The sequence below is a fragment of the Eupeodes corollae genome, chromosome 3 (genome assembly GCF_945859685.1).
Source record: "Eupeodes corollae chromosome 3, idEupCoro1.1, whole genome shotgun sequence".
Classification (NCBI taxonomy): Eukaryota; Metazoa; Arthropoda; class Insecta; order Diptera; family Syrphidae; genus Eupeodes; species Eupeodes corollae.
The window spans coordinates 56333301-56353157 of NC_079149.1; the positions used below are offsets into that span (position 1 = coordinate 56333301).

At 27.8% G+C, this 19857-nt stretch overlaps 1 protein-coding gene across 1 annotated transcript in view; it reads left to right on the forward strand.

Annotated features, from left to right (window-relative positions):
* The first annotated feature begins 1055 nt into the window (after positions 1–1055).
* LOC129949982 (sialin) overlaps positions 1056–19857 on the forward strand; it is a 33082-nt gene continuing 14280 nt past the window's right edge. The window contains exon 1 of the mRNA XM_056061736.1: positions 1056–1610. The gene's annotated coding sequence lies outside the window, so the exon portion shown is untranslated. The remainder of the gene's footprint in view (positions 1611–19857) is intronic.

Below are 19857 nucleotides of genomic sequence, written 5' to 3' on the forward strand. Positions count from 1 at the left end.
TAACTACTCGTGTTTTACAATTATTTCACTACACAGTTCTACAACTCTATATCTGCTTTATGGTATTACGAACTATAATTTCTTCAATTAAGCACAACTTTATACTCTATATTACTAATCAATAATTTGTCTTTCAATTTAATTGAAAGCAAATAGATAAATTATATTTTCCATAGTTTTAGGCGTTAATGTTAAAAAATATTTCATTCTATTCCCACAAACACTACGGATATTTTAAACTCCATTACCAAAGTAAAGTTTTGTGAATCAAAATCACAGGTCTGATATAATGATGTATAAAATCAAATCTTTCTTATCAGTTGGCACGAGGCCAATGCGATGCTTATCATTATTATCGTTTGTTATTTTCACAAAACACCATCATTATCATTTTGAATCTTTCAAATTAAAAGTTAATATCCGTGTTTCTAAAAACCACAGCTTTTTGAAAATAAAAAAAAACGTTTTGTTGTAATAACAACTAAACGAAAACAAAGGTACCTTACACATTATGGTTACTTACTCAGCCAGCTTCAGCGTCACGTCATATCACATCACAAAAACAGGTAAAGATGGTAAAGTAAAGTGGACAATAAATGTTGCATGCCATGGTTTTTGCTGTAACTGTAAGTAGGGTATTTTATTTTGTTGTTGTTGTTGTTTGCATAAGGAAGTGATGGCCATGCGCTAAATGAAACGATTTCGCTATAATATTACCGAGATTACCGTCGTTCGATTATGCGTTAATTGCTGAAAAACCCCCGAACAAGGTTCACACAATCAATATTAGTGGCAAACATACAAATTTCGCTAAACATTTTATTTTAAACTCATCTGTATGACTGGCAGATCGCATTCGAATTCGCATTCGTATCTGGAGCTGCGATCCGACGCGATCACTAGTGGGATATCCAATCCATATCATAAACTTGTAGCATATGGCAATTGCCAGACAAATCTACCTGCGCCGGCTGGGCCTATACTACTTTACCAACTTCAACTTATTTTACTTTAGTTAGTTCACCTGCGCTGCGCGGTAGTGTACCTGAGTTTTATTTTTCTTCTTCTACCTTTATCCCTCCCTTAGAGTCTATAGATCGGTTTGGTTTAAGTTAATTTGTGATATCAGTTGGTTGTAGTAAGTTGGATATCGCGTAGAGAAGAAGCCGCGGTAGATGCACGGTCGTGGATACTACAGATATTAAGATATTACACTGCGTCGATTGTTATCATTTTGAGTTTCTAGTTTAAATCTATAAATACGAATAAATGCCGGTTAATTGTTAAAAAAGAAATTTGACAAAAATATAAGTGTCATTTAAAGTTTTTTTTATAACTATTTTTAATTCTCCGTTCTGGAAAATCTAAATTCCTATAAAAATAAATAAAACTGCGTTAATATTGTGAGTTGTGTCATTTATTGTGATTACTTGAATAGTTTTATATGAGAAAAAGTGTCATAAAATTTATTATATAAAGTGCACGGAAAATTTGTAATTTAATTTATTTTTATTTTACTGACGATCGGCGGTTATAGTTACTTATTAATTCTGCAAAATGGTCACAACTAATTAAATTTTAAATACTGTTTAAAAACACAAAATTTAACGGTAAGTAATTTTATTTTATTTGATTTAAGATAATTCATTATAGTTTGAAAGGCGTTCTCTTGTTTTCTTTTATTCTTGGAATAAATATGTATTTCTGATTTTGAACTTGGAAGTGTACAAATAAATGAAGATCAGTTTATTTAGCTTAGATTTTGCACAAATAAGATAACAACATTTGATGACGTATATTAGTTATTGTTTTGGTTAAAAGTTATTGCAGTTAATAAAATACAATAAAAAATGTTGAAAATAGTAACAATATGAATTCGTTCGTGTATTATATTAATACAAAGGGAGCTTATTTAAAAACACACTAAAAAAAGTTTCTTAAATTTCAAAAACACTTTTGGAAGAGATATTTTACGATCAGGTTTATAAGTGATTTTAAGATTCCTAATATAATTTAATTCAAAATACTATAAATAACATTGTTAATAGAATAGGCACAATAAAAGGGCTTGTCATAAGCTATAATAATCAAGTCAAACGAACTGATACATTAGGCTATTCAAAAGCCATTATACGTTAAAAGGTTTCCAGTTTTTATGTCTTTTTTAAGACATGCATTTTTGTCTCTTGAGCAAGAAACAAAATATAAAGCTGTTTAGTTTCTACATATATTGCATTTGAGTTCATTTAAAGATTTTAAAACATTTTATATTCTCAGTTAACTTTTCTAAACAGTCTTCAGTAAGACCTTTTAATATATTGTATTTGTTTGTGGATTTTCAAATGATCACCGTAAAGATATAAAATGAAACTTTTTGTCAAAACGTTTATAAAACTTAAAAACAAAATTTAATGAAACTTTGTGAAACAACATTTAAATAAATAAATTGAGAACTAGGGCCTAGTGACTTACAACTCTTAACCATTCCTGAGTTCGAGTACTGTTGTCAGGGATTGCGGGGACCTACTTTTAAGCCGAATCCGAACGGCTAATTTTAGAAAGCACTTTTCATAACAAGAATTACTTTTTTGGATGATTTCTCAATTCCTCGCAAGAGGCAGTACCCGTCAAAAAACTTTAGATGGCAAAGGGAGGGGTCGAACCACAAGACTTCTGGCATGACACACCAACGCACTAACCATCATGCCACGGAACAACATTTATAGATACCTTAAAAAAGTCACATAACATGCTTCAAAAAAAGCATTTTAAAATTAACCTTATCGAAGACCTTAGAAAAATACAGTAGAAAATGAAAGAACGTAGTTTAAAAAAAAATTAATCTGGTATGATTTACATCACTAGTCGACAAAGTTATGTAGCGAGCAGTCTAATTATAAGGTTTTTGATGGTCTCAGTTTGAAACCGACTTCAAAATCAATTTATCACGTCAAGTTTATGAGATATAATCTTTAATAATTCGAAATCAAAACGTATTTTAAGCTTCAAGACTTTTCGTTTTTTTAATACAATTCGGATGATTTTTCAAATCAACAACTTCTAATTTCAATATTTCGTTTAAGTATTTTATTTATTTAAGCTTTTAAGACGATTTTTAGCATAAAAAGTCATTTCTAGTATTTAGTCATTTCTAGTATCAAGTTTTTCGAATATATTTAAACAATTTACTAACGTAAAAGATTTCAAGTAAAAAGTGTTTTAATTAAATTTTTAAAAACACCTATTTTTCGTTCATTTTGTCCTGTACACAACTCATTTTGATTTTAAATTTCCTGCAATTTAAAAATATCATGTAATAAGACAAATAATTTGTATTAAAACAAATCGATGGCCATCTCCGTTTCGTTAAAATAATATTAAATACTTTTAGATTTAAATCAAATGTAATCTTTACTCTTAAATCTTTAAAGTACTTACATACCTGAGAAGAAGTAATAAGACGTAATTTTTTTAATTGATTCTAATATTTCGATGCCTAAATTCTTCGGTTAATAAGGTTTTGAATTATTTTTGGGAATAATGGCATCCTTAAAGATCTCGAGCAGACTAAAATCCTATAAAGATATCCACAAACCGAATGTTCAACTCTAGACACAGATATACTAGATGTCACTTAATTTTGAAAAGTGAAAGTGAAAAGTGTAAAACACTGCTGTTGAAAGGACTGGACTTTTGTGTGTAGAACTGATGTTTTAACGTTAATTTAACAACTAATACTCCTGCAACCAAGGTTTCATCTTTTGTGAAAACTGTTGTTAGTTTTTAGCCTCAAGAAATATTTTTACGAGAGCTGTTTTTAAAATAGTTTATAACTTTGGATTTATACTAAAACGGTGACTCTTTAAGTAAAATAAAAAAAAATTATGTTTAAGAAAATGTTAAATTAAAAAATTAATGACAACCCGTTGATAAAAAAGAGCTTGGATTTTGCACCTCAACAAAAATTTGTTCATCTTTTAAGGCCCATTTGCTGAAACGAAACTTAAATATTTATGTTCAACATAAGGGATTATGTTCTACTTTTTCCTCTATGTAAACTGTCACATAAGAGATCATGTTAAGGGCCTTGCACATTGAGAGCGAACAAAAAGTCAATTTCAAATAAAAACACATTTTAATTATAAGAAACTATTTGAAACTTAGTTAGACAATTTTGTTAAAACAATTTGGCAGTAATGAATTACAGTTTGGTTGCTACGAACTTTCAAACTCTATTCGAGTTCCACATACCATCCACACTGCAAAGAATAAATTGTTAGCGCTCAACTTAACCTTAAAATTATACCACTGTGGTTTTATTTGTTGAAAAGGGTAATTATTAATTGACAATTCGTCGCTGTCTGCAAATAGAAATAATGCTCATGTGAAAAAAAATCAAAATATGCGAATACCGCAGTTCGTAGCTCATGTGCAAGATGCTTTATACTTAAGTTTCGTTTCAGTATATGACCCTAAGTCACCTAGGCTATCGCCAAGGACTATAATGCTTGCTTATCCTGTTCAAAAACTCCTGATATATTTTAAAGACATGGAGTCTACCATACGGAAGGTTTGAGTAAAAAAATAATTTTGCCCATATATCAGTTCCCCCTGATTTTATAATTAATTTTTTATTAACAAATGTTTTAAAAAATTGAATTTCTTATTAGATTGTTAGAGTTAGTGACAAAACATAAAATCAATTAAATAAGCAATTAAAAGTGTTGTATAAGGGACAGATGGCTACTTTATATCCGATTTATATTTGTTTTTTTCATCGAAGAAAATAAATGATAATTTAATAAGTGATTAGAGGTATAATGTATAAACAACAAGTACAACAATTACTATTAATAATAATTATTATTTATTCATTTATTATCTTATTCAATCTGAGTGAATAGTTTTTCTATATGCAAATATAATATTTAAACAAAAAAAAAAACAGAGGAAATAAAAATAATTTGAGATTAATTTTGTAATTGAAAATAATATTTAATTGCCTAGAGTTAAATTAGAGCAGTTTAAAAAAGTAAATAAATCAAAAAGAAAACTAATTGTCTAGTATCGAATTGTATACATCTATATTCTATTTACACGATAAATATTCAGTAATTTTGTCATTTGAATTAAATAGAATAAAGCTTTAAATTCGGTACAGTTTTTTGCGAAATTGATTACGAGATAAACCAAGTTTGACCTAGAGCACGAAACACAACATGGTTAGGAAAAAATAATAATTAGGTACCAATTACATCTTTTTACAGAATATTTAATCGTCAAACAAACAAATTATTATCTTTATGGACTATTTTCAGGTTGTATCATTTAAACATATATTTCACAATTTACAAAAAATACATTTTTTCAACAGGAAGTTTTCTTCAACGTTATGAAATGTTAAGCAATTTTTTTCTGCTGAGTACCAGTTGGCCGTAATTTGTAAAAATTGTTCGATATGAATAGAGTTCGATGTCAAAAGAGCACTGTTATCAGTGCTAACAATTATCTTAAGAGCATTGGTCCATCTTCCAACAGTCGTTCTTTTTGTATTTGAAAACACTTCATTTTAAAAGTTCATACCATTTATGAATAGAACAGTTTTAATTGTTAATGTTAATTTTTGTCCTCGCACACTTCATATTTAAACATTTAAAAGAAAAAATAACAAGGTTGCTATTGTGAAACACATGAAGATCAAATTGTCAACCAAGTGAGGCATTTAATCGAAGATTAGTTAATGACCTTTTAAAGAAGAAGATTTTTTTAAATTTGAAAAAGATTATTAATCTATATTTTACAACTTTATTACTAATAAAATAAACTTAAACTTTAATTGAACACTTTTTATTACCTATTAAGCTACTATTTATGACAAGGTACTCATAATTAAATTAGGCTTTGGCAGGAAATAATTCAAAGATTAAATTTTATTGCATTTAAATTAGTAATTATCATTTAGTCACAGGTAAACCATGTTATTATTTTTTCTAAGAAAAAAATGCACACATTTTATGACTTAAGTATAATTTTTTCCTAAGTACCGTGGTAAACTTTTATAACTATTATAAACTGACTTGTGTCCATAGTTAGGTAAAGAATTTGAGGGTTGCCGCCGCCGTAAAATACATATGTGTAGAAATACTCAAATTTAAAGTCTGTTTCCCGGGTTTTTTTAGAAGAAATAGAATTAATAGTTATATCGAAGATTTTTATTCTGTTTGCAAAAGAGAAAGATTTAGACATATTTTTTTAGTTATTTAGTTATCATAAATTATTTAGATTTTATGATATTTTATGTTGATAAGAACCAGGGACGTTTCTGGTTATGTAAACTTAAATGACGTGTCAATAATTAAAGTAGTTTTTGCAACTGCATCTCTCAAAAACATTCAATCAATAAAATATTATGATTCTAGAAAGTTACTGAAACTCGCAAATAAGCTATACGAGTATGTATGTACCTTTCTAGGTTTACAGATAGAATATTGACTTTCTAATCAATCTAAATATAAATATTAAGCCTGTTTGCTTAGCACATACAAATTAACATATAATTCAGTTAAAAACAAAATAAACAAATCTGTTTGTGTCAGTATATTTAAAAAAAATATTCGATAAATAAAATAAAATAAATATTGAAATAATTTAAAATAAATGGAGGTAAATACACTCTGCAGAACTTAAAAAATGTTTCAAAATACGAACAATAGCTATGAACAGAGGACAATGTCATTCATTCATTTGAACTTGAAATAACCCAATTATTTAATAGGTACAATAAAAATAAAACACGAGTTTTTATAAAATGTATGCTTACGTCTGAAGTCTGAAAAATAAAGTAGATAAGTGGATAAAATAGTACTATCTTTATCACATTGTTTTTACCTTCGATATTGCAACACAGTTCTGATCACTGTAATCAGTTCTCAGATCTTGGAGCTTTAAAATTGGTTTTGATAATTCAAATGAAATTAAAAAAAAAAATACTTTAATGTAGAACAAATTGTAATTACAAAACTTCAAAATTCTTACAATTTTATCTGAGTAAGGATATTTACTAATTTAGGCAATTTTAAATGAAAAAGAGGCTGGGATGCGACCAACACTGATAACTTCCCATTCCTTCTATCGGCTTGTCTTGCTTAAAAGGTTTGAAGGTTTTCGTGTTTTGTTAAAAAAATTCATTTGAATTATTCTAAAAAAAATTAAAAATGTTTGCATATGATGAAATAGTTTGATTTCAAATTCTATTTTGGTTAACGAAATAAGCCGTTAACTAATTTTTACCAATTTTAGTAGCATTCCTTAAAAGTTTTTATTTCTTATATAAACAAATACCAATTGGATGAAAGAAATTAATTTGAAGTCAATATCGTCTGTTGTTCACGAGATATCGAGAACCGAACATCAATTTTTACCAAATTTGCGTACATTTTTTTGTGAAAAAACAGACAGTTGGATTTTTATATTTCTATGGATAAGATAAGTTCAAAGGGATGCTTGAGTCGATAATTAATGTTTACCAAAGTTTATTTAGGTTTATAATTTTTTGTAAAAAAACGTCAATTCGACTTTTCTCAAAATGTTACAACAATATTTGAAAAGGAAAAATTGGTTTAAAGCCAATTTCATAAAATGTTTAGTATTTTATTTTTTATAAATAAAACATTGTCAATTCGATTTTACTCAACATCTTTCAGGACTAAAAAAAATTATTTTTCGTTGCACAAAATTGTTTTGGAGAGAAAACATTTTTTTTAGTAAAATTTTCAAGGTGACAATTTTGTTTTTTTTTTCTGTTTTTTTGATTTATAAAAAAAAACGCTAATTGGATTTTTTCCAAAAATATACTTGTTTGGTATTACTTTACAATATATTACATACAATTTGATTCAAGACTCTAGCGTTTTTGGTTCGTGAGATATTTAAGGTCAACCAAAATGTTCACCTTTTTTTAAACTATTATGGTAAAAAAAACACCCACTCGAAATCTCTTCTGGTTCTTGAGCTATGGACAACGAAAAAACGTCGAGAACGTACGGACGTACGAACGTACGTACATTCACGCGCATAGACATCTTTCTAAAAATCTTTTATTTCGACTCTAGGGACCTTGAAAAGTCGAGAAATGTCAAAATTTTCAATTCGACAAATCGGACCCATTACAGTAACTTCCTATGGGAAGTTAAAATTACAAGAAAATGTATGGACTTTTAGGTAATATTCATAATTTAAACCAAGCATTTGAACTTTTGAACTTTTGTTAACAAACGTTTTCAGATATAAATTCATTTTTCTGAACCTGATTCCTTTATATCGAAAATTGAAACGATGGGTTTACTTAGTTGCTATCCCAGATCATTGGGTTGCCTTTGTGATATTTTTTCACCTTAAATAATCTAAAAGGGATATAGGAATTTTGTTTGTGATCTTTCCTATTATAAATCTCAATTGTCGACAAAATTATGTTTTACGAAAACGTGGTTTTCAAGGCTTAGTTTAGGAAAATTTAAAATTTTTTAGTGCTATTTAACTATTTGCTCTAGTCTTATAAATACACGTTTTCAACATTAATTTTATATTTTTTGCTTTCAAAAATTTGTTTTAATAGAATTGTTTAGGCCACAGAGTCATTACAAGGACAAAACTTACTTAAAAAGAGATGTCTTCTTTTAATCGAAAGGGGCAGCTTGCTTTTTGCTTTGTTGAGTAAACAATTATGTATATATGTATATTCGAAAGAACTACGTACTTTTAATACGTATAAAAAGGAACATTTTTTAAACATCTGACCACTAAACTTCTTAAAACTACTAAAGGTACACTTGGGCGTATACACAATTTTTTCATAAATTGATACAAAATATAATTTTCACAACAGTTACATTAAAGATAAGGAAAGTTATTTTTAGACTTTAAAGAGATTTAATTTATTAAATCAAGTTCAAACACAATCCCTTCAGCAGTAATTGATGAGGATTTTCTACTATACATATATTAAAATATTTGTGAATAAATCTATCCCTATAACAAATAAGCTCTTCGTCAAACTGTCATAACAATTTAAAATTGAGCTATTATTATTCAGCACGTGCACCCATTATTTTTGTAAGTTTATTATTTAACACCTTTCATACAAATATTTAAGAACTCATTCAGGAATTCAAACATGTTAAGAAATAAATTATTGGTGAACATTCACTTAAATATGATCGTAAATTAAGTTTAGATTGTTTTGGAGCTAATCGACATCATTTTCATTAAAAAATATTTTTAAAGTTATAACAAGAGGTTTGTTTCGTAATTAAAAAAAATTAAAACAAACAAAATCTGATAATTTCTCGAATAGTTTATAATAATTGATTGTTTTATCATTAAAAAAAACCATAGTCTTGTCTAACATCTAATCGCGTATAATTTAATTGACTTTTGAAGAAGATGGAATTTTTGCAACCTGCTCTATAAGTTCAACGTTCAATTACCCCAATATTTATCTACTCTCTTTGCTCAATAGATCGTAACTTTTTCAATCTAGCTCTTTTTTTTAATTCTAAAAAAGATATCTGTTTGAAGACCTGAGTTAAGATCTTTTTAATTTCAAACACACTTAGTTTAGAATCTGTTTAAAACCCTTATTCAAGCTGGCTGCTCCAATTGTTAATGTAGAGATTAAAATTTTCCATGTTGTACAGCTAGAAGTTCTCGTAATCGGTCTAATTTGTCGAATTGAAAATTTTGATTTTTCTTGGATTTATCTCAAGAACCAGTATACATATTGACTTCAGATAGGTTGTGTTATACAGACAATAATCCAGAAAGATGCAGAAAGGACTCTCAAAAAATGTTGGTTAACCCAAAATACCGCGCAAACCAATAATTTTAGCGACTTGAACCAAACTTTTATATTATATTTATACTGAAAAAAGGTTATATTTTATATATCAAAAAAAAAATAATTGTCTTCCGAAATTGTACGAACAAAAACAAAACTATGATCTTATTTTTAAAATGATTGTATGCAACAAAGAATAACGTTTTTGACATGTGGTAAAATTATGAAAAAAATCGAATTCACATTTTTTTTTTACAAAAATTACTAAAAGTTGGTAAAAATATCTTTTTTAAAATTAAAAACATTGACTTTGAACTAACTTCATCTAATAGAAAATATTGTTTTGGAAATTATTTTTTTTTAAATACAACAGTCAGTTTTTTTCATACAACTTAAAATCACAAAAAATCAGTACTCAAAATTGGTAAACATTGATATTCGATTCTCGATAGCACATGAATGAATGAATATATTAACTTCAAACTGGTTTTATTCTATGCTAAATTTTATTGTTAAAGTACGTTTTTAGAAAAATCTTACTTAATTGGTTTTCAACTAAAAATCTCGTGAATAAAAATGGATTTAAAAATCAAACCATTCATCATTCGCAATATATTGTTGCTAATATTCTTTTAATGTTTTAGATAAATTCAAGAAACAACTTTTTTAATAAAGATTTTTTCAATAAGGGCCGGTGGATGTTATGTAGCGCTCGCTGTTGACGGTTACCGAATCACTAACGTCGTTTAAAAAAAAAAATACGGAAAAATAACGCCACCGCCGCGCCGCCGGCCCAAAATCCACACCAAACGGTAACTTTTTGAGTATCCATTATCAGCTGGTAAACCTAGCGTGGGTTGATGTTGTCTCATAAACCCCAATTTTGGTTGTTTTGCTTTTTCAGCCAAAATTGGGGCCCTTTTCCAAACGAATCAATGCCCAGTCAGCGAACAAACAACCCTGTCTATCGTCATGGACTTTGAGCTCCTGGGTCAGTTGGATCTTGTACGGGTGTAGTCCCGAAATCTGCGAAAGGCCGAGTTCTCGGCACGGCGATGTTCTCGGCCAATCTTGTGTTCCTTGAACGTACGGGTGTAAGGTGATTGTTTACTGAACAGGTCGTCTCAAATTTGACTACCAAACGTTGAAGAGTCGAACAGTGAAGGACTACCACGTCTACCGCAAAATAAGGGCAATGCGCGCAACGTTTGCGTTAACGAACACTCATTTTAATCAATCGTGCAAATGTCCATTATGATTTGGCATAAACAACTGAAAGATAAACAAAATATTTTACAGATGTCACCAAAACAAAATGGCCGGCATGGGGCTCCAAAATCTACCCGTGCAAATTTAAAAATCCTCACACACAATATTGTTATGAATATTTTGTTAAAGCTTTAAGTTAGACGACAGGCGGGGTGGGAAGTTATCAGTGTGGGTCACATTTCATCCTCTTTTTTCTTGTATTTGACTTTAATTAATATTTTAAGAAATACTTAAGGAGAGAAGTGTTAGCATGTAGTTGGCCCACCAACTTTCGAATCTGAAAATTCTAAAATCGCAGTTTGACTGAGAATCGTTTAGTTTATACATGTCCCAAAAATTTGCGACAAATAACATGAAGCTGGCCTAAACACTTTGGAATCTGAACATTCTAAAAATATAGTTTCACTGACAATCGCTTGTACAAGTTTATACTTCCAAGCGTTTAATTTGTAACCAGAAGAGCTCATGAAATTTGATAGTGTTAGTAAAACAAAATAAAAAAAAGAATTGGTTATCACAAAATCTTATTTTATAATTTGTTAATTTTTGAAATCTTGTAGGTAAATATTGTTAAACATTCACAGAGAACTAAAAGGCGATGAGCGAATCAAATACTCCAGAATAATTTGTGGCTTTTTGTCAATAACTTAAACAAATATTATTTGTTTTGGTTTATTTATTTTTTGTTCTGTGAATAACGTGATGATGAAAAATTCATATTTTAACACTAACGCTACTAACAACTTAAATAAACTATAATTTTTGTAACTTATCACCTTATTTGTGTTAATCTGTTTCTGAGTTCATCTGACCACAAATTCGTAAACTATTAAATTTAAAAAAAAAATACTTTCGCAAAACTGAAACCAAAAATGTAAAAAAACACCCAAAGCCTACCAATAATTTCATTCATTGTCATTTTGTAATTTATGCAATTATTTTTGTTTAACAATTGTTTGTATTATTTATTTATTATGATATAACAATACAAATAAACGTGTGGCTTTAATTTAATTTGTAGCTTTAAATAAAAACGAATTTTTTTTCTGACATACATAAGTCTTTATAAAGTAAATTGTGGATATTGTAATCTATAACACTTAATAATACAAACAACAAAAAAAAGAACAAGTTATACAAAATTATCATACAAATATGAAAGTATATAATATATATTGTAATTTTATTAAAGGCGTTGAAATTGTGTATGACTTTTTTTTACAACAGCTGTTCTGCAATTATACAAAATAATGTGTGTTAAATTTGTAAACATTATATTTATGCATATTTATGAAATATCTTTAGTAAAAAATGGTAAATTTATTAATATTAAAGATGACATTCAGTTATCTTTCTAGTTCGCAAAGGAGGGAAGAAGAGTTCTTAATTAATTTTTGTTAGGGCGCAGGGCCTATTATATTTTTTGACTGTTGAATTCATGGATACTTAATAAGTCAGTTTTCGAAATATTAATACAAAAACTACTGTTGATAAGATTATATTTGGGCTACTTATAGCCGATGGGTTGCCATATATACTTTTTGACAGAATTTACTGCAAGAAAATAGCCCAATCTGGCTGACATGGCTTGTACTAGATCGATAGATCAATTTAAATTATTTGTAGCCCAAAATCGAAGCTAAAAAAGAAGCGAAAATTCCTTGACTTCGATTTCTATTGCTCTCAATCACTATGTCTCTTCTCTTCTTGAAGTATTGTACCTTTTTCTGATTTTATAAGGATATACAATTTCAATTAAAAAAAAATAGTTAAAAGCAATGTTTAAAACAAAAGAAATAAATTGAAACTCAAAACATTAAACAATCACCCGCTTGTGATAATATTTCATGCTTTGTACGTGTGTATATTTCTAAAACAATAATTATTAACTTATATAGTTTTTAGAAATTAATAACAATTAAGGAAATTTATTGTCAAAAAACATATTTTCTCGTTTCACCTTAAGATAATATGTATGTGGTTGGTTTTATTTGTTTAGTGGTTTAGAAATAAATTCTTTTGTTATAATTTTCTGTTGACATTTTCGTGCTAAAAATGAGCGCAAATACTAAAATTCATACAGACAAACAAAAACAAGCAATTTCGCAATTTGTAGATACTATAAATATATGAAAATATGTTATGTATTGTTTTTTTTATTTTTTGACAAAACGTGTCAGTTTAAAGGTGCAAACCACTAGGTACCCATTCAATCTATAAATATTTTGAGTAAAATACTTTTTTAAATATGCCATATGGAAAAATATTTACTTAAATTTTAAAAAGCATGCACTTTCTTAAAATAAAAAAGTAATTCACTTCGTTGAACTTTAAATAAAAAAACGTCCGATTTAGCAAAACAAACAATTGTCCAAATTTATATTTTTTGTATTAAATTGTATGCAAATGTTTTATCAGCTTTCTATAAAATAAAAATGCAACTTTAAACTAGAGTCCGACACTTTTGGGGCTTAAGGTTTTATTTTTAAGTGTTTTAGTTTTGGCGTAGCTGTCATACCTTTAACTTATTTTTGCACAATGGAAATTGGAAAAACCGACTTGTTGAAGGATTTATTACAATATATTCAAACTGAGCAAATGACTTTAAACTTTCTAAAACTAACAAGTTATAATTTTTTAATAAGAATTAAACTTGAGTTTTTATTTTTTTACATTAAAAACAACATTATTTATGATGTCAAACATAAGTACATCAGTTTTAATTTAAGTTAATTAACTATCAAATACATACAATCAATATTAATATTAAAATATTTAAAAAGAAGCTGGAATGCGGCCCACAATGCTGACTTATCATACAAAATATTCACAAACGTATTTTGAGTGAGACTAATGATTTAAAGTCAATATTTTTCTTTTTCAACTAATACAAGAGTTGAAAACCATTTCTCATTAGTTTTAAGTTGTTTATGTAGGTTGTCGTGCTTTGTTAAAAAAAATATGAGTTTAATTTTTTAAATTTAATGTTTAAAAAATTGAATGTCGGATTTTTATACAAATTTCACTGAATGTCAAAAACAATATTTTCTATAGAATACAATCAGTTTGAATACAAACATTTTAATTTTTGAAAAGATATTTGAGTCGGAAATCAATTTTTACCAACTTTAAGTAATGTTTTTTTTTTTTGGGTTTTTATTCTTTGTAAAAAAAACTGTCCATTTAGGTTATATCAAAATTTAACCAGATGTCAAAAACGGTATTTTTCGTAGCATACAAATATTTAGGGATAAAATAATTTTTTGTTTGTAAAATATTTGAGGTCACAATTATTTTTATTAGTTTTTCTGTTTAATAAAAAAAACGTTAAGTGCATTTTTTTAATTTTATCAGTTTGGTATTACTTCACAATATATAATATTAAATATAATATAAAGTCCATGAGAGTAATTTTTGCATTTTCATTTAGATTTTCAATTTTGCGGTTTCAAACGTAAACGTAATAAGATAAGTTTGAACGTAGTTATTTTGTGTAAAACACTACATCATTTAAATAACCACTACGACGTGAATTGTTGCAAGCATCGATTATTCTTAGGTAATTTTCGACTACGAATATTAACGATTTTTCGCGAAGTATCACAAATAAAAGTCAAACGGTGTCAAATCACTTAGTTTTGGTGGCCAGTTGATATCACCATGACGAGAAATTACGTGGCCAGGAAATATCTCTTCCAATAAAGCTTTGTTCAAAAAATTGCCGTCCCCCGTCTGTTGTTCAAGCACCCATTTGACGTTTATACGGTGTTGTGAATGGTCAGCTGGTTTCAGATGTTGTATGGGCGGAACTGATCTTCAAACGTCGAGAAATGTCAGCATTTTTTAATAACAAAATTATTAGATTGATATATTTATTTAAGCAGAAAATATATTACATTGATGTCTTAACCTATATTGCACAATTTACAGAGTATATAAATACCTTGCTACTGACAATAAGAATGACAGTATTTTAAGCAAATGAAAATGTAGAACAAAAATAAAGTAAAGTAAAAGCTTCTAAAAACCTTGATTAAAAAAAACTTCCTATGGGAATTTAACAAAATAAAAATATAACTAAAATTCACATTTTTCACATCTATGGGTTAACTTTTGACAAACATCCTATTCAATTTCACACCATTTATCTGTTGTGTAAATTTATCATTTAAAAATACATATTTTTTTAAACTTTTATGACTTTACATAAATACAAATACTGTTTTTCATAACAATTTAAAAAAAACTGATTGATTTTATAAACAATAACAGTTTGTGAACACCATATATAATTTAAGTTTTTACCCATCATTATAAAATATAATGAATGAATACACCATACAAATTACTGTGACTTATAATTAAATAACAAAATTAAGTAATTTTAACATTTTATAGATATTGTAGTTAGAAGAAATTTAATTTCTAACAAGAAGTGAGTTTATAACGATGAGTGCATAACTAATTCTACAATATTTAAAGTTTCATCAAACAAAATTGAAAATTGTTTGTATAAGATTTAATTGTATTAACGATGTGATCATTTGAATGATCAGAGGATTTACTTGAAATTAAATAAGTTATTTAAACACCAAAAAAAAAAACATTCAAATTGTTGCACACAAAATAGCAATTATTTGCTTACCCCATTGTTTCGGAGAATTTATGATCATATGCTTTATCGTGCTAATACCGTTCAGTTAACAATTTTAATTATTTAATTATGTTAGATAAGAAATAAAGTTAACCAAATGAGTATTGTTAAAGTCACTTAATGACTAAAGTGCAGCTTCTCAATTAACAGATTTAATATGATCACTGTTTGTAAATAAAGAGCAAACCATTTGAGATATTTTAAAAACTTTAGTATCGACTTGAAGTAAAATACTGTTATAATGAGGGCCTTATAAGGCAACACTGTGGTCGCTTGAGAGAGGCTTTTCCATAGATTTGCTTTCTAAGCCCAGAAAACTGGTGTTGTTTTCTGCGTCCATAGCGGAGCCGTTTTGACCAAAACATTGAATCATAGGTGTTGTAGATCCTTTCTTGATGACAGCATGTACATTGTACACGCTGCGTTCTTCCGATTATGCCAATGTCAACAGCATATGCTAGTAATTTGACAGACTTTTAAAAGATAGTGCCTCTAGTGTTGACATGGGAACTCTATACTATTTTTTTAAGGACGATGTTAAAAAAATCGAAGGACAGCGCATCACCTTGTCTAAAGCCTTTTTTGCCTTTTTTGACATCGAAAGGTTCTGTTAAGTTGTTTTCAACCTTTATTAAGCTACGCGAATTCTTAATGGTCATCCTGCACAAGTGAACGAGTTTGACAGGGATGCCTAGATATGACTCTACAACTTGTCTCTGTAGATGCTTTCTTTATGAGGCCTTGAAATCGCTAAAGATATGGTGGGTGTCGATGTTGATGTTCTTGGGTTTTTTCCAAGATCTGCCGTAATGTAATTATCTGACCGACTGTGAACTTTTTTGGTCTAAAAGCACACTGATAAGGACCCATCAGGTTGTTGACGAAGGGCTTTAGACGTCACATATTACGGCAGAGAAGATTTTGAAAGCGATGTTAAGTAGACAAGACATTGGTGTACATTACCAAAATAAAAATGTTGACTTTACTAAATAAATTTACAATGGCAACCCGATGATTGATGAAAGGAAGAGCTCACAAATTTATATCAAATTTTTCAAATCCCTACAACAAAAACGGAATCCCCTTAAACATATCTCAAAGTTTATCATTTCTGTTATTTAATTGTTCATTTTCTTTCTAAATTACACACCCTGGTCCGAAATCATAGCAAAGTCATGCAGAAAAATACTTTTTGGAATGAATGAATTCGCAGAATATATCCTCAAGTAGATAGAAATTAGAAGCTTTTGTGTTAAATGCACTAACATTTCATAAAAAAAATACATAGGAGATTTGTTATAGAACACAAAAAAGGCCTTATGCACATTAAGCATGTTCGTCATATTAATCAAAGAAAAAGTTTTGGATTTCAGAAAACCGTGACGTTTTATAACACACATCATTATTTTCTCAATGCTAATTTGTGTGTACACTTAAGCCGCCTTTATTCAAAAATATCACCATCCCATTTAGCGTTAGTATTTTACTTAGTGTTAAAAGTTAGATCAATATTGAAGACTGATAATTCAAACCTAGTTGAAACGAATCCCCAGTCTCTGACTTACATATTTACAGAACATTTTAGCACAATCTCTCTTAGAACGCAAAGTGAGTGTGTTCTTCAGGCGTAATCACATAAGATACAAAATATAGACAAATTATGTAGATACAAATAGATATTATGTTTGGGTAATCTAATTAATGCGCAAACCATCTCTTTGGTCCAAAAATAACCAGTAACTATGGAAAGTAGATAGTCTCACATAAATAGAACCAAAAAACATTAACTATAAAAATAGAATCGATTTTATTCAGGCTACTATCATAGTTATTATGAAAGTTTATTGAAACGCACACTTGAACTCACATGTCTCAATTATGAACTCGTGATTATGTTAATCAAATTATGAGAAGGCGATGAGATTTTGAATTGAAGAGGATTCGTGCTCAAAATAACAATTAACCTCAGAAAAGGTGATGATGTAAATTTCAACATATTATAGTCCTCAATAAATGCATATATATGTATTTATTTACATAAAAGTTTTACATAAATTCAATTTAGTATTTCAAAAATTCATATTTATAAACATAATTAACCTGATATTCAAAACAAAACATAAATAAAGGTTTTTAAGTGTTTTTTTTTGTCTGCAATAACAATAAAATACTAAGACTTATGTATCACAAAATCAAATTATCTTGTGATGAGTTGTTACAAAAACAAATCCTGTATGGAATATTTCTTAGTTTTGAAATTATTGAAAACCAAGACCTCATTTTCTTATTAAAATTATAATATTTATATACATACATATATAAATTTAACTTCCTCTTTGTATTTCAAATGCAATTAAACGACACATCTGTCTTTAATATCATTCACTTGTGTACCAATTTCATTTAAATAATTTAAGTTCACTTCGTTAAATCTGTTTTTGTCATGTGGCTACCAATTTCCAGTTTTGATTTCACACTTCAGTAAATTTGTTTAATAACGAAAGAAAAACAGTTTTATTTATAAGAATGTTTACGTAACGAAATTTAAAAATAATATCACAAAATATAGTAATTAGCATGTGTATGGTATTGATGATAATATGGTGACTGTCACCAAAGTCTCCGATGATTATTTTTGTTTATTTCAAAGGATATTTTAAAGATATTTTAGCACGTACTCGTACCTCTTTAGCATCTTTTGGTGGCAGAACGCAGAAAACTTAAAAGAACAAATAAAATGGATTGATAAGTCCGAAGGGGAAAAGTATACGGAGACTAAAGTTCAATTAGGCATTTATATCGTATTGCTGTTTATTAATTCGTAATACTTTTTCATTCTTTTTGCAGTTAGTTATTTTCTACAAGTTCATACCTTGCAAAAGGTTTATATTAACAATAAAAAAAAAGCTGGCCAAAATAAAAGTAAGTTTAATTCCAAAATTGTTCATAGAATGAAGTAATTTTGAAGACAGAACCTTAGTTTTAAGGTTTTTAAAATGCCAATTTTCTAAAATCCTTCTTTTAAAATCCCGTCTATTCAAAATTCATCGAAAAAACTTAAGTAGAAAAGATAAGAAATGGACAATGTGTTTAAATCAGCTTTAACAAAATCATTAGAAATAGAAAACAATTACAGCTGAACTTAAATAATTATGAAAACAGTATTAAAGAATACTACTTTACTTTATATTTTTATTTTTCGATATGCTATATTTGTAAAATGCATTTAGAAAAATCTCTTATGTTTTAATTTGTTTTAATATTTTTTTAATTTAGATTTTGCAATCAAAGCTAGTAGTTTAATTTTAAAAATCGTGATTGTAAGAAACGGAATAACAAAAAGCGGGATTTTACGAATTTGTGATTATAAAAATCAGGATTATAAAAAATGGGCTTTTTAAATCGAGATTTTAAGAAACGGAAAGTTAAAAAACTTGCCATCTCGAGATTAACAAGTCAAATGTTAGTGTTTAACAATTTTATGTAGAATTTTGTATAGATTTTTATTTTTTACAATTATATTTTTCCAAATGTTAGAAATAATATTTTTTATAAGATAAAATTAAAACCAATGTCTTTAATTGTTACCGATATATTTGAGGCAAAAGTCAATTCTAATCAACTTTAAGTAGTAATTGTTTAGGTTTTAATTTTTGTAACATGAATCCTCAGTTTGATTTTTCTTTAAAAAAAATACCAGATTTATTACTTCAGTTAAGAAAAATAATCATTTTTTGTTAGCAACATGTTCGAGATTACAAATATTTTGTTTCAATTTTTTGATGTTTATAAAAACACCATTAGTTATGTTATTATTTATAAAACAAAATTCATTTAAAGTCGATAGTTTTTGAGATATGGCTGACAAAAAAATGTATCCCCAATGTATGGACGTTCGTACACAAGAAAACAGAGGCATCGATCTAAAAATCTTTTATTTAGATTCTATGGAACTTGAACCTTCAAGAAATGTCAATATTTTCAACAAATGGGTAGTTAACTACACATAAATGCCAAAAACTGTGTTAAAAATTATGAAAAGATAAAGATTATTTCTATCCCGTTTTCTATTGGTCGTTTACAGAAGCAAACAAAATGA